The sequence below is a fragment of the Trachypithecus francoisi genome, unplaced genomic scaffold (genome assembly GCF_009764315.1).
Source record: "Trachypithecus francoisi isolate TF-2019V2 unplaced genomic scaffold, Tfra_2.0 Lachesis_group7, whole genome shotgun sequence".
Classification (NCBI taxonomy): Eukaryota; Metazoa; Chordata; class Mammalia; order Primates; family Cercopithecidae; genus Trachypithecus; species Trachypithecus francoisi.
The window spans coordinates 88,704,693-88,720,728 of NW_022681472.1; the positions used below are offsets into that span (position 1 = coordinate 88,704,693).

General features: G+C 46.5%; 1 protein-coding gene across 2 annotated transcripts in view; it reads right to left on the minus strand.

Moving 5' to 3' along the window:
• ST3GAL1 (ST3 beta-galactoside alpha-2,3-sialyltransferase 1) overlaps positions 1–16,036 on the minus strand; it is a 117,201-nt gene that overhangs the window by 92,889 nt on the left and 8,276 nt on the right. Inside the window, exon 1 of one of the 2 annotated variants that reach the window (XM_033202970.1) lies at positions 13,199–13,209. The exons of the other annotated variant lie outside the window; for it this stretch is intronic. The gene's annotated coding sequence lies outside the window, so the exon portion shown is untranslated. Of the gene's footprint in view, positions 1–13,198; positions 13,210–16,036 lie in introns of those variants that run through there. 2 annotated transcript variants of the gene reach the window in all.

Below are 16,036 nucleotides of genomic sequence, written 5' to 3' on the forward strand. Positions count from 1 at the left end.
CTAATTATTTTTATTTTGTGTAGGGTCTTGCTGTGTTGCCATGGTTGGTCTCAAGTTCCTGGGCATGAGCCGCCATGCCCAGCTGCTGCTGGAAATCATTCTGCTGTCACATTGGCAAGCCTGAGGTAGCCCCTGGGGGATAACAGACAACGTGTGGAGAGAGGCTGAGGCACCCCAGCTCAGCCTCCAGATGTGTGGATGGGCCAGCACAGGCAATCAGTCTAACACACTGCGCAGACCAGATCATCAACCCACAGAAACCATAAATGTCTGCTATTTTTAGGCACTGGGGTTTGGGGCTGTTTGTTATACAGAGAAAGCTGACTGATACAACCACTGAGGTATCTTTACACCCCTGGCAATGGTGACACATGAGGATAAACATGTGTGTTAGGAAGAAAGTTCAGTCCCTGTCGAGTTGGTGATTATGAAGAGATAATGAGGGCCAGAAGGCAGGGCCCTGGGCAAAAGGAGGAGTGGGAGATTCAAGAGCTCTTTTAGAGGGAGAAACAACAGCATTTAGTGATTGTCTAAGCCCAGAGTTGTCTAAGGCATTTGCCTGGCTCTGGAAACCATGTGTGGTGTTGACTATAAGCAGATTCTATTTGGCACCTGCTGATGGGGGCAGGATGTTACATAGAAGATACATGAACGTGACCAGAGTCAGCACAGTTAGGGGTCAAGGTCTGGGAAAGCTACAGGAACGAAACTCTTTCCTTTCAGAAATGAGAATTAAGGCACGAAGATCACTGCCACAGCCTCCTAGCCAGTCTTAAAATAGCCATCGCCTCTAATACCAACTCCCGCTCTTGGCAGCAGCCAGGGGGATCCTTGTAAATTGTAACTCAGGCCTCCCTCCCTAGCGTCACTGGCTCACACCTTCCCCATTCCCTCTGTGCTTGCTACTCACCCTTCAGATTTCAGTGTAAACACCACTTCCCAGGGACATCTTCGCTGACTCTGGGGATGAGGCTGGGCACAGTCCCTCTCTATGTTCAGTGTTCCTTGCATTGCGACAAAGCATTATCGCCAACATGTTAACTCCATAAGGGCAAGGGCATGTCTGCCCCACATTCCACTGTGTCCTTGCCACCCTGCACACCACTTGGCGTGTGGGAGAAAGTCTATTCCTATTTCTTGAAGGAGAGAGTGACCAAAACAATATAGGTATCACACTTCTAACATGTTTTCTTGGCCACATCCCCTTCCAATACCCATGGCTTAATTCTTGCGTTTCTTCATTCATTCCTTTTTTTTTTTTTTTTGAGACACAGTCTTGCTCTGTCACTCAGGCTGGAATGCAGTGGCGCGATCTCAGCTCACTGCAAGCTCTGCCTCCCTGGTTCATGCCATTCTCCTGCCTCAGCCTCCCAAATAGCTGGGACTGTAGGCACCTGTTACCACGCCCAGCTAATTTTTTGTATTTTTAGTAGAGACAGGGTTTCACCATGGTCTCGATCTCCAGACCTTGTGATCCACCTGCCTCAGCCTCCCAAAGTCCTGGGATTATAGGCGTGAGCCACCGCACCCGGCCTTCATTCTTTCATTTAGCAAGAATTTACTAAGCACCAGGCATCACCTCAATCCCACCATCGGTTCCTCTCACTAGACCGAGCCTTCAGAGGTGGGGAAGGGGAGCTGTATTTTACTTGTCACTAGGTTTCCCCACTCTCACCCCCACTGGCTATCCTATGGGTGTAGGTGGCACTAAATAATGACCAGTGAATCCATGAATAAATGGGTGAACAGGCAGATCAATCTCAGATAATCCATCAGGGTGTGGCTGAGACAAATCCGCAGAAGCTTATTACTGAGTCTGGGCCTTCTGTATGTTACATCTTACTAAATAGTCAAGAATCCTTGTAATATAAAAATCTGCATGTATATATGCCTATGTCAGGATATACACTGTAACTGTTCTACGCCATAAGATATAAGGGTGTAATGCATGAATCAGATTAAACATGGAGCCCTGCTCTGAATGAAGTCTCTGACTCCACAGCCTAGCACCTGTGGCCAACTGTGATCTTCAATTAAAGCCTAAGACTCTACTTGAAGCAATGCATAACATCCTGAACCAAATCTTTCATCGGTCTTAGGTTGGCTTTAAAAAAAATAAGTTGGCAATTGCATTGGATTCCAAATTCCAATGCACAAGTTTGCAACCTGGAGGCTTATCTTAAAAACTAGAATTCACTGGGCACGGTGGCTCACGCCTGTAATCCCATCACTTTGGGAGGCCGATGAGGGCAAATCACCTGAGGTCGGGAGTTTGAGACCAACCTGACCAACATGGAGAAACCCCGTTTCTACTAAAAATACAAAATTAGTTGGGCGTGGTGGTGTATGCCTGTAATCCCAGCTACTCAGGAGGCTGAGGCAGGAGAATCACTTGAACCCGGGAGGCAGAGGTTGTGGTGAGCCGAGATCCTGCCATTGCACTTCAGCCTGGGCAACAAGAGTGAAACTCCATCTCAAAAAAAAAAAAAAAAAAGGCAAAAACAACAAACAAACAAAAAAACTAGAACTGCATCCCATGGGGGACTCACCTTTCGCAGCCTCAGTTTTTCAGCTTCTCTAATATAGGACTAGGGTGTTAAATGCAGAGGAAAGGCAATGATTCCACTGTCTTTCTGCCCCAGATCCCAGGAACAGCCTGCCAGCTCCTTAGAGTTTCCTTGCCTTTTGGTTTTACCAGGAGCCTTGGAAATCTCTTCTAAAAGCCATGTCGCAGTTCTCTTCTCACTCATGCTCTGCTGTCATGCCTCTTTCTATATTGAGTCCCTATTTCCCCACCCTTCCAAGATTGCTTCCAATTGAGAGCAACAACTAAACTCTTACCACTGAAACATCTGTGAAGCATGTTCATACACACGAGCCATACAAGAAAGACAAATCAGAAAGTGTCCCCATTTTTGCAGAGGTTCAGAAAAGCTCATGTGACTCTCTAAGACCACAAATGAGGAAACCAAGGCCCAGAGAAGTGGCTCCTCCATGACACAGCTGGAGAGCTGTGCAGCTGGACAGTGGGCAGAGGGCCTTAGACCCAGGGATCAGTGTTCTTCCCGAAACCAGGCAATCTACTATCGTCCTATTCCAGCCCATTCATCCCTTTCATTTCCATCCATCCAACTGGTAGCCACTAGCACCAATCTAAGCAGGGAACTGCTGGGCTTAAACCAAGAGACTTGGAAGCAAGAAAAATGTCTACCTGCTTCAGCTACAGCATAGATTAGGACAAATTCCACTCCAACAAATCATGGTTATGTTCTCATTCCTCCTGTTCTGAACCCATAAATCATTATTTCTTGGCCCATATTCGTACTTCGACCATCCTCAGCCCCCTCATGCCACCCGAGGCTCCTTTCTACTCTACAATATAATACAATAACTCTCACAAGAGAGTGTGTTCTCCAATTTTGTGTCTTCTTGGAGTAGAGCAGCAAACTAGAAGTAAGCTGGATATCACTCCTGGAGGAGCAGGGCCAGTTTGCTTAATAAATCATAGCTTTTCCTCTCCATGCAAACAATCATCTGGATAACTGTTACCACTGGGTCTGGCTGAATACTATTGCTGCATTTTTAAATTATAGGGATCTTTTCTGAGGCCTGTGGGCACGACATGTTCCATGCAAAACAGTGTGGCCTGCTTCTAGGTGTTCCCCCAGGGGAGACTGGTCAAGTCAAGCTGTGCAATTTTAGAAAAACAGCCTTTCGATGACTAACACCTGTAATGAGAACACTTTGGGAGGCCGAGGCAGGTGGATCACGAGGTCAAGAGATCAAGACCATCCTGGCCAACATGGTGAAACCCCCTCTCTACTAAAAATACAAAAATTAGCTAGGTGTGATGGCCTGCACCTGTAGTCCCAGTTACTCAGGAGGCTGAGGCAGGAGAGTCGCTTGAACCCGGGAGGCGGAGGTTGCAGTGAGCTGAGATCCCACCACTGCACTCCAGCCTGGCGACAGAGTGAGACAGACAGAAGGAAGGAAGGAAGGAAGGAAGGAAGGAAGGAAGGAAGGAAGGAAGAAGGAAGGAAGGAAGGAGGGAGGGAGGGAGGGAGGGAGGAAAGGAAAGAAAGAGAAAGAAAGCCTTTCTCTGAGTTTTACTTTACTCATTGGTAAAACGGAACTGTCTCTGCTTCAACTACTTTGCAGGGCTCTGCTAAGAAGTAAGTGAATACAAAACAACAAGAAATCACTTTGATACTAGTAGTAGCAATAACAGATAACACTTAAACTAGCATAACAGATAACATTTTTTAAGTACTTATGGGCATTTGCTAAACTAAGCCCTTTATACTCAAAAGCTCAGTTAATCTTCACAATGGTCCTTGGATGTGTGTACTATGATTTTCATCATTTTGAACGTGAGTAAATGGAGGCTTGAGGAGATTAAATAACTTGCTGAAGGTCATAAGACTGATAAAGGTTGGAGCCTGAATGATTAACTAATTCCTAATTCTATTGTAGTGTAAAGTCTGGGACTAACACAGTTTACTTCCCATCAGCATTTACTGAGCCTTGGCCTGGGCTGTGCCAAGCACTGTGTTCTGCCCTGCTGGGGACAACAGTACACTTTGGGCTCTGCCCTAGAAAAGCCCACTGCATGGGGAGAGAGAACACAGGTCCATCAGCCTGTGTGTCCAGGGCAGGCTCTGTGTTCGGGACCACTCTGTGTCCTGGGCATGCTCGTGAATGTGCAAGTAAGTGGTTTCTTAATCTAGATTCCCATCCATGACATGACACTGACGGAGAATGAGATCAAGACGGAGACAGTCTAGCCAGATCAGTTCGCAAATGGGACAGTTGTCCCAGAAGTAGGAAAGTGCAAGAGCAGACACAGAAGCTGAGTGAGGAATGGTGAGAGGACCTAGAAGCATCTGGTGTGAGTGCTGGAAGGCCCTCAGCAGAGCTGTTGGCTGGGCTGCATAATGAGAACCAGGTTTACGGGTAGAAATTCTGGGTGTGTGAACCAGGAATGACATGGCTCATGCCAGCATGTAAGAAAACTGAGCAGGGAAGCTCAAAGGGTGGGTCCCCTTTGGGTGCGGTGGCACCTCCCTCTGTGGAGACCCAGGGATTCTGGAGGCCAGCTCAGCTGTTCTGAAAGTAAGAGTGAGAAGAACTTTGGGCAGGAAGCGCATGCACTTGTTAGACTGGGAAAGCTGTTCTCACTTTTAACCTCTCTCTCTGAAAGGGGCTCAACACACAGGATCCCTCATAATGAAGTGCCTTTCTGAATTTGAAGGCTAACCACTGAGGTCTGGCTGCTTTGCTGGAAGAGCTATTATCATCAACAATAGCGACCATGGGTTGAATACGGACAGTGAGGCCAATAGCATGCAAAGCATCTCATGTGCATGATTTCATTCAAGCTTCACAGCAGTCCTCTGGGGCTGGTAGTTTTACCCCCATTTCACAGATGTGGAAATTAAGATTCTGAAAGAATATAATTTGCCCAGGGCCACACGGCTAGAAATTGGCAGAGATGAGACTCAAAGCCAGATCTGTCTTCAACATAATATCCCTTTGTGCTCAAAGGGATATTGAGTTCAAATGCAGAGACGGCGCCAGGGTTGACATGACCTTGAAGCACACACTATCCAACCCCCTGCGCACACCAGTTCATGACCCCCCTGTTTGCATAAAAAGCCCTCCCTGCTCCACTCTGCTCTGCTGTTAACAGCTCTTAGCACCACATAGGCAGTGAGCAGATTCAGTGGGGCCAGAACATGAGCAGAACTGAGACAACCAACTTCTGGCTCTCTCCACCTTCAACCCCAGGGTGAGTTCCTATACCCCAGCATCCAAACCCCTAGATTCCAGCTCCTGTTTCACCAGCCTTGCCCGTGTGCCTCTGGAAGCCTCAGTTTCCTCATCTGTAATGTGGAAACGCTGATGATGATGGTCATGAAGAAGACAGATGAGGAAGAGCGGTTCACTTTGCCTGCTGTTCATAAGGGACAAATACAATAATGACTTGGCCAATGGCTATGCCATCGACTGACCAGGGTCTTGGACAAGTTATCTCATCACTCAGTACGTGTGTCTCCTCTTTTGGTGATGGGGATAATAAAAGTCCCTGACCTCATAGAGTCAGGAGAATGAATTAGAAAATGTACACAGGAGCTCAGAACAGTGCCTGGTATGCTTGTTGAGAAGTGGTAGCGAGTATCCTTTCTGTTATCATCAACTGAGGGCACTTAGTAAAGCATGGAACACTCAGAAAACATTAGCTGTGATTAGGATCGTGCAGTGAAAAGGTCCACAGGCAACCTGTGCCATCTTCGGGGATCTATCTTAGGACTAAATTAGAGATGGCCAACAGCCTGGAAACCAGGTTCCTAGAATAAAGTTTGCAACATAGGTTGGGGAAATCTAAGAGGCCCCACGGTGAGGGTCCAGAAGGATCCAGTGAGCAGGGTGCTAAGGGGGCCAGGAGCAAGAGACACACGGGAGAAGAGTACAGGGAAGTGTCTGGGGCCTTATTGCTTCTGCAGACTCCATGCACTGAGCCTCTGAAACTGGGGCCTTTCAACAAGATCCACCCAATCAGGGCTGTACAGCGGCTTCTGAGTCTCATCAAAGATGGAGGGTTTCTGTCTTTAGGGAATACGACTGCTCCTCATTGTTGAGCTCCTACTATGTACTGGGCACTTTTCCAAACTTTAATTTCGCAACCATGAGCATGAGTCAAATTCTAGACGCATTCTCCAGGGTCTGCAATCACCTGCCCAAAGTCACCAGGCTACTCTGGAAGACACCCGAATGCACATGACCATCTGCTGCTCTCTGGCTGCCCCAATCCCATGTTCCCTTGCAGCAGATGACATGAATGAACCATGTTTACACTGCAGCGGTGGGGGTGGATCCATTCCAGTGACCCTCTGACAACAGCGTTCCAAAATTCTGCACTCGACAGTGGGATGTAGGGGTGTAGGCAGATGAGGGGCTGAAGGCTGGAGAGTGAGAACTATGAATCAAAGGAGATGGCCCCTTTCCGAAGGGACTGAGGATGTCAAGAAGGCTAGGACCGCACTGACTGCCCATGACCAGGTCAGCATGAGTGAGCGAGGGTACCTTCTCCTGGGCCACCACCTCCTCCTCCTCTCCACACCTGCTACTGCCAGTCTGATTCAGATTGGAGAAACTTTAACTGAACACCTACTTTCCTCCCAAGTGCTGGTCCAGCCATCTACTTGGGTTTCTTTTCTTTTCTTTTTCTTTTTGTTTTTTCGTTTGAGTTAGAGTCTTGCTCTGTCGCCAGGGCGGAGTGCAGTGGCACGATCTCGGCTCACTGCAACCTCCGCCTCCTGGATTCAAGCGATTCTCATGCCTCAGCCTCCTGAGCACCTGGAATTACAGGCACACACCACCATATTCAGCTAATATTTTTGTATTTTTAGTAGAGGTGGGGTTGCACCATGTTGGCCAGGTTGGTCTCGATCTCCTGACCTCATGATCCGCCAGTCATGGCCTCCCAAAGTGCTGGGATTACAGGTGTGAGCCACCATGCCTGGCCTGTTTTTTATAAATCTCAACTCTCACTCAGGAAGATGAGTTGGTGTCACCCCCAGAGCACAAGGGGTGACACTAAGCTCGGACGTGGAAGTCACTTGCCCCAGATCTCACCACTGATCAACAGCGGGCCTGGTGACTCCAGAGCCTGTCTTCTCCCCCTGGCCTGGGCCTCCTGGACAGGAGACAGCCCCTTGGCCTTGCTCTTGGGTAGACTGAATTTGCTTTCAGAGGAGTGAGATGCTGGCAGGCTGTACAGCTGTCCTCTGGCCCAGAATGTATTGTTCTGTCTGCTCAGAGTTGCGTTCCTTTCTCGGATCTGGGAGGAATTGTGAAACATGGACCGGTTTGCCTTCTATGCAACCTCAGCTGATGAAGGCTGCATAGCTATGTAATTTTGAACAAGATTTTTAGGATGAAGGAAAAAAAAGAAGAAAGGGAGGGAGAAAAAGAAGGAACGAAAACAGGAAGAAAGAGAAGGGAGAATGAAAACTATTAGCCATGGAAACCTTGGACCGAAGGACACGGCTGACATCATATAAAGTCTGTCCCTGGCAAATGTGACCCAGCGTGCCACCACTAACTGTCCTATTTATAGCCCTTTGAAATACGGTGTGGTGGAGGGGGGACATTTTGTTCTTTTGGCCTCTTAGATGATAAAACTAAGTGGAGGGAAGTGGGAGGGAGGTTGGCAGCGGTGCTATTAATGCAGGCAGGGAGACCAGATACACTGGGTCTCGAGCCTTTTACGATGTGCATGCATGTGTTAGAAGGAAACATTGTGACATAGTGGAAAGGGGTACGTGACAACCCCCCAACTTGACCCTCCCAACCTGGGGGACCTTCAGGCAATGGCCAACTTCAGCGAGCCTGCCTTCTCAGCTGTAAAACACTGATGGCACTAGTGAGCTCAAAGCCTGATTAGACAGCAAATGGGTCTAGAAGGACCAGTATGTGGTATTTCCCGGGCAGAACCTCAGGAAGAAAAAGAGGGAAGGCAGATGCCAGAATTCACAAAAGACAATACAAACTTGCTGAAAGGGAGCTCTAAAGGGAGAGAGGACACTGTGCAGTGTAAACACAGTGGAAATCATCTAGCCAACCAAGGCCTGGCACGATGGGGTCCTCATAGGATACCTGGTACCACGGTCCAGCTGCTCTTCCTGCCTGTTCTAGTGCAGGAGGGCACAGAAGCATGTTCTCTGGGGCATCCTGAGCAGCCCAAGATGAGAGGAGAACTAAGAGGTAATGCAGGCCTTGACAGTATCGCCCCATGGGCTGGCCTCCCATCCAGGTTCTGCCTAATGATGGGCTGAGCCATCGCACCAGCTAGGCCCTGTCTGAGCTGTCTTCTCAGCTGTAAAATAAAGAGGCCAGGGTCTGACTCACACCTGTAATCCCAGCACTTTGGGAGGCCGAGGCAGGTGGATCACGAGGTCAGGAGTTTGAGACCAGCCTGACCAACATGGTGAAACTCCGTCTCTACTAAAAATACAAAACTTAGCCGGGTGTGGTGGTGCATGCCTGTAATCCCAGCTACTCAGGAGGCTGAGGCAGGAAAATCGCTTGAATCCAGAAGGTGGACGTTGTAATGAGCTCAGGAGACTGAGGCAGGAGAATCGCTTGAACCCAAGAGGCAGAGGTTGCAGTGAGCTGAGATTGTGCCACTGCACTCCAGCCTGGGCAACAGAGTGAGACTCTGCCTCAAAAAAAAAAAAAAAAAAAAAGAGGCTGGGGTCTTTTTTTTTTTTTTTTTTTTTTGAGACAGAGTCTTGCTCTGTCGCCCAGGCTGGAGTGCAGTGGCCGGATCTCAGCTCACTGCAAGCTCCGCCTCCCGGGTTTACGCCATTCTCCTGAATCAGCCTCCCGAGGCTGGGGTCTTGAGGTCCCTCTCATGGCTAAAATCTTAGGTATGTCTCTTCTGCCTCTGATACCCTAGCTTCAGAGCCCAACTTTCCCATCCTTAAATTCAGATAGCTCCTGAGAGCACCACTCTGCCACCTGCTCTAGGAAGCTCTCTTTGGTTGGAAGCTTTGAATGAGAAAGAGCCTTCTAAATCACAAAGCTGCCCAGATGTCAAAAAGCCACTGTGTGAGGCAGAGAGCTCCCTACCACAGGGAGTGATCAAGCAGGTACAGGATAACCACGAGGCAGAGTCTCAGTGAGGAAAACCGCTGCTCGAGGGAGGTGGAACAAGAATGTAATTGATGATGATGATACGTTGCCCACAGCATATCTTTAACAAGGACTCTTCCGAGCACGGTCCAAGTGTTAACTCATTGAATGTTTACTTACTACCTCCTGGGAGGTAGGTACTATTATTATCCAGATTTTATGGATGAGGAAAAGGAAGTACAGGGAGGTTCAGCAACTTGCTGAAGGACATGCAGTTAGGCAGTGGCAGAGCTAATACATTTATTGAGTAAATCAAGGAATCAATGAATGACTCAGTAGATGGAAGAAGGTTGAACAAGGTCACTGCTAAGGCTCTTTGCAAATGCTAAGATTTTATAATTCTTTGACACTATTAAAGTGTGCAACCTCTGTAACTAATTATTCAAACAACATACCATACCCCCGCCCTCCCACAAATAATGGTGACTAAAGTTAATGACACCATGGCTCAGAGAAAAAGAGAAAACCTCCTTTACTCCATCTGGGGCAGGTTCCTGACAATGCAGAAATATTCTGATATTCAAAACTGTCTCCACAGCCAGTATTTTTTTTCTCCTTATTTGGATTTCTGACATTGCATAAATATCAGTTTAATGTATAAAATCCTATACCGCAGGTCTTCCAATAATGCCATTTCATTCAACATCATTTCATTATAACATTGATGAGAAGAAGATGGATTCCTGGCCAGGACCACTGTGTATGTGGAGTTTGCAAGTTTTCCCCTTGTCCTTGTAGGTCTTCTCCAGGTACTCCGGTTTCCCACACCCCAAAAAAGCTGTGCACATCAGGTGAACTGATGTGTTTATATGGTCCCAGGGCGAGAGAGTGTGGTTTTGTGTGTGTGTGAGTGTGCACGTCCTAAGCCACTGGGACAGGCTGTGGCTACCTGCGATGCTGTTTGGGGCCTTCATTTAGAAGTCTGGTGATGTTTTTATGAACAGAAATACACCAGAGAAACTGAACTCTGGTTTATATCAATTACCCTACGGTGAAATCAGGTTTTTGATGTTGTTTCCCTTAAACGCACGATTTCCAAGGACCTATCGATGTCATTCAGTGAAGACTCACTGTGGTCCAAGGATCATGTTTGCTGAGCTCAGTTTGTTCCAGGTCGCAGGGAGAAACAGAAAAATAGCAGCAGGCCTTAGGTTGGAACCAACTCTTCAACGCATTCTGAAAGGTGTGTTTTCCATTTGAAGCTTCTATCGGGCGGTGAAAGAAAGAACAATGGTACTGTCTGCCTAATCTCTCCCTTTCATTTTAATTTTCTTTTTTTGCCAAAAGACTGAATTTTAAAATGTAAGATTATGCTTTAGAAACAACCAGTAATACACCTCACAAAGGCATTCCTGTTCGTGGCAGCTAATATGTTTCCTGAGCAACGGTCTTTATTCATCAAACTCTCCACCAGGTGGTAGGATTAACAGCGTTTTCAAGTAAGAAGAATGACAACAAACCTTTCTCTCCATTGTGAAGATGTTATTAAAAGGGAATTTTCCAAGGCTGCAACAGCGACGCTGACCCTTCCTTTTACGTGAAGCAGGCTGCCTCCAAGAGGCTCCCATCTAGCTAAGGAGCTGGCTAAGTTTACATGCCTGATTGCAAACTTTACGCTCAGCCTTCCTGCTCAGTCCTTTCTCCAACCCCCCAGCAGGCTCAAAGTGGCTCACTGCCTCCCTCAATCCCCAGGCACCTTGGGGCTCTTGGAATTCACTCTATACCAGCAAGCCACAAAGATGAGTTCTTGCAAGCAGCCATGCAAGGACAGACATGGAGCAGTTAAAAGGATACAGAAGTACAGATAGGAGGAATAGCTTCTAGTGTTCTGTGGCACTGCAGGGTGGCTACATTAACAAGAATTTATAATATATTTTCAAGTAGCTAGAACAGAGGATTTTGAACGTTCCCAACACAAATGATGAATGTGTGAGGTGATGGATATGCAAATTACCTTGATTTGATCACTCTACATTGCATGTATGGAAACTCACTATGTACCCTGCAAATATGTACAATTACTAGATGTCAGTTTTATTCAAAAAAAAAAAAAACACACTGAAAGACCATCACTCCCATCAGCATGACAACTTATAACAGAAAAAAATATTTGCATTTCATGTGTATTATCTATTGCTGTGCAATAAATTATGACGAATTTAGCAGCTTACAGGAAAAAAAAAGCCAGTCTATAACAGGCTAAATAAACCCACGGACCCACCCCAGTGATGGTGAATCAGGGAGAAGACTCAGAGCCTCAGCCTTTGGGAGAATGAAGCTGCTGGTGTGAGACCTGGAAAGCACTAGGTGGAGAAAAGTCAGAAACTCCTGCCCAAAAGCATATTACAGGGCATAGGTTCATGATCACCAGAGGACACACATGGTCACAGCACATCTCAGGGGCTGGGCTACGGGCCAGGCAGCTGGTGTGACCAGTTTCCTATCTGAACCTTAGAGAAGCTGCCCTTCCCTTCCAGGGTCCCCACTGAGCCAGGGATATAGGATGACCTGGGAATTACACTGCATGGTGCCTGAGGTCTCAGGCTTCAGAAAGAAATCCTGGTTCTGCCACGTTCTAGCTAAGTGACCTCTGTTAAGTGACTTAACCTCTCTAAACCTTGGTTTCCACACCTATAAACTGGGATCAGGGAAAAAGTGGAAACATATACTTTACAGAGAGTCACTGTAAAGACTTGGCTCCCATATTAAACGAGTGAGAAACTCTAATGAAGTAAAGTAGGCAATCCAGCCCAGCCCAGGCGGAGGGCAGACAGCACCCAGACAGCCTGTCATGTACAATGCATAAACTCTTAACGTTTTCTAGAAAATACAATCAATTGAAATTATTTTTTTGTGAAGCCTTACTCAAGGTTTGCCCAGAGCCATCTTTTTGCTTGCTGCCAGTTAATCAGTTTGCCCCAAAAAATACGCAAGCAAGATCCCCTGTCACCAAACTGTCTGCAGGATTTTCCTCCCCTCTGGCCTCTGTTGCTTGACTTTGATTCCATCTCCTTAGAAGCTGATTTCCACCTCTGCAAGAACAGGATTTACATGCACAATAACTACATAATGGGCAAACCACCCAACTACATGTCTCTGAGTGCTGTGAATTCATTGAGCTTTCTGGAGGTTCCACTGAGACACCCGTACCTGGGTCTCACCATCAGAACCCTCCACTGCCTTCCCTGTCTCACAGGTAGCAACTGAGCTCTCTGACTTCCTAATGCTAAAGCTGGTTCTTGGCCAAATGAGCTTCTGGTGCCGGTTCACTCCTATTTCACATGAACTGTAAATGGTGGTTGTGGTGGTTGTGTTATGTTATGTTGTTGTGATGATAATTTGGGCTCCATCAGCTGACTCTAGGATCTAATGAGGATGTAGAGACTTAGATTTATGTTGTTGTATTTGTCACTGTCCTCACGCTCAGTCAAGGAGGGAGCACAGGGGTGAGGTGGAGGCTGTAAGGTACTGGGGTGCCGGGAATGAAGCCAGGTAGCTCTACCAGGGCTGGAGGCCTAGATCTGCCATTTCCCAGACACTCGAGTAGATGTTGATCAAGTCACCTCACTGCGCTGTGTACCCCTCTACAGTTCAGAGTGGGAAGGGTGATTGATGGAGACTCTAAAGGCATAAACTAAGGACGAGTGTGATAGAACTGCAAGGTTGGTGAAGATCTGGGCTTATTCCTTCACCAAGAGTGATCCACACTGGCATATACCTGTAGTCCCAGCTACTCAGGAGGCTGAGGTGGGAGCTCAGCAGGCGGAAGTTGCAGTGAGCCAAGATCACATGCTGCACTCCAGCTTGGGCAACAGAGCGAGACCCTATCTCCAAAAATAAAAAAAAAAAAAGAAAGAAAGACCCACCAAGTATAAATGATAATTTCAGACACACAGATCTGGAGGCAGGACCCCATGTGACATTCACCAGTAAGTCACTTCTCCCCTCTGAATCCACATCTTTTTTTTTTTTTTTTTTTTGAGACAGAGTCTCATTCTGTCACCAGGTTGGAGTGCAGTGGCAGGATCTCGGCTCACTGCAACCTCCGCCTCTGGGGTTCAAGTGATTCTCCTACCTCAGCCTTCCAAGTATCTGGGACTACAGGCACACGCCACCATGCCCAGCTAATTTTTGTACTTTTAGTAGAGACGGGGTTTCACCACATTGGCCGGGGTGGTCTTGATCTCTTGATCTCGTGATCTGGTCACCTCGGCCTCCCGAAGGGCTGGGATTACAGGCATGAGCCACCGGGCCTGGCCTGAATCCACATCTTTATCTGCAAAATCAGGAAGACCCTCAGAAGAGCTGAACTGAGGGCCAACTCGGGTCAGGGCTGTAGATGCTGGTGTCTGTGAAGCTCGCTGGGTTGGTTCAGGTGTTTGAGCTCTTGACCACTGGGAGTTCTTTGCCCTTGTTAGGGCTCCAGTGCATTAAAGGCAGGGAAGGAGAATAGAGTCGTTTAATACTTGGCCAAATTCAGGGGATTTATTTTGGGCTCCAGTCTAGTCTTCTAAGGATCTAACAAAAGGTTTTTTTTCCTTTTTTTTTTTTTTCTTTTTTTTTTCCCCCACCGGGCCTTTTATTTCCAAAAAGGTAAATGCCCAATTAGATAGATTTTTGTTTTTTATGTGGAATTGTTTTAGGCTTTTTGAGCTTGAGACACTATTTTGGAGACATTCTACCCTCTCAGCTAGAGAAAGTAGCTGGGTTTGCTTTGGTTGGGGTTTACTGGTTGGGTTTTTCTCAAGAGCTCTCTGCTAAGTAAATATGCATGAAGGGACTTTTTAGCTACTCTGGTGTTTTAGTTCACTGTGGATTCAAATGGATTTTTTTTTTAATGTAGCAAAATCTATGACAGTGCTATCTATTGGGTTTGATCTTTTCTTTTTTTAACGTAGCTAATGAAATTCAGAGAAAGTACTTTATTTGCACACTCCAGTGTGTACTTTCCAAAAGTCATTTGTAACCCTCTTTTTAATTCTGCCAAATACTTTGGAGCTAATGTTCTTTTCTTCTCAACCTTTCTGAATTATTGCAAGTAATTTTTAAGTCATATTTTATACTCCCTTAAGGGCTATAGAATCATACATGATTAGATAGGCTTTCTTTAATAAAAATTACAGAAGGCCATTGTTTTGGATTAAGTTTCTGCACTAGGCCCCAACAGGGCACACTGAAAATCAAAATGGAGTTACCCACGCTAAAGTTCCAAGTCCCTAAACCCAAACTGAGGGGGGATAGGTAGTCAAAAAGGGAACCATGTCCTCGAGATGTGGCAACCATGGCACGGCAACCTCAGGGTCAACACGAGAAGCCACAGTATTCACGGTGTAGCCCAGTTTATTCAAGCCAAGCTAGCTCCAGTAAGGAATTTCCCCCGTAAGAGGATGCACATTTTGATTTTACCTGTCCTCAGACTGAATCTTTGCTCATTATAATAGCAAAAAACACACCCCTGGTTGGAGATTTCAGATGTTAATGAGACATGTGACATACGAGCAAGCGTGTACGGCTGCCGCACACGTGCACCCCGAGGACCACCCAGAACATGCGTACTAGTAGTGCCTCTTCCCGCCTCCTTGTGAATAACCGTGTAAGGCTCTCATCAAGGGAGTCTCCCCAGTAAGTCAATCCTGGCCCGTCCTCACGAACATCTCACCCCGAATTCTCAATCAGAGCATACTGTCTGTTCTGCACGTCACTTTCAGAATACCCTGCCGCTTTTGCAATAGACCGCTCCATGCTGCATCTCCTTTGCCGTGTGTCTCGTTTAATTTCTTTTAAACTAAGGAGACAAGAACCGAGGTTTTACAACAGCCATCGACAAAACTAAGTTGTCATCTCACTTCCTGAGAAATCAGGAGACAATTTCCCAAATAGGCGGGATTAAACTGTCAACTGGTATGATCATGAAGTTCCCTCAGCTTTAATCCTTCTGCAGCCTAAAGTAACCGGATGTTAACTAATCAGTTATTTTTCCAGTGTTCTCTCTAAATGTAATGAATACACACTTTGTTGCTTCTGGTTTCTTCAGTCCTGTTTATAAAGCCAACCTCCTCTGCTCAGCTCACTGGAAAACTTATTCTGTTTTGTGGAACAAAGTGTTGCTCAATTCTAGAATCATAATAAAGGCAATTTAGGTCTTTAAATTTCTTGTCATTCTGTCCTTTGGCACTTTCATGTGTTTTAAAGAGAAAATACACACACATACACACACACTCACACACAGAAGAAATGATCCAAACATCATCAGAATTGGAAGAAAGAAACTTTTAACCTACAAATATTCAAATCATATTATTTGAATGCTGAATAGGTTAAAAGGCCATGTTGCAGTATC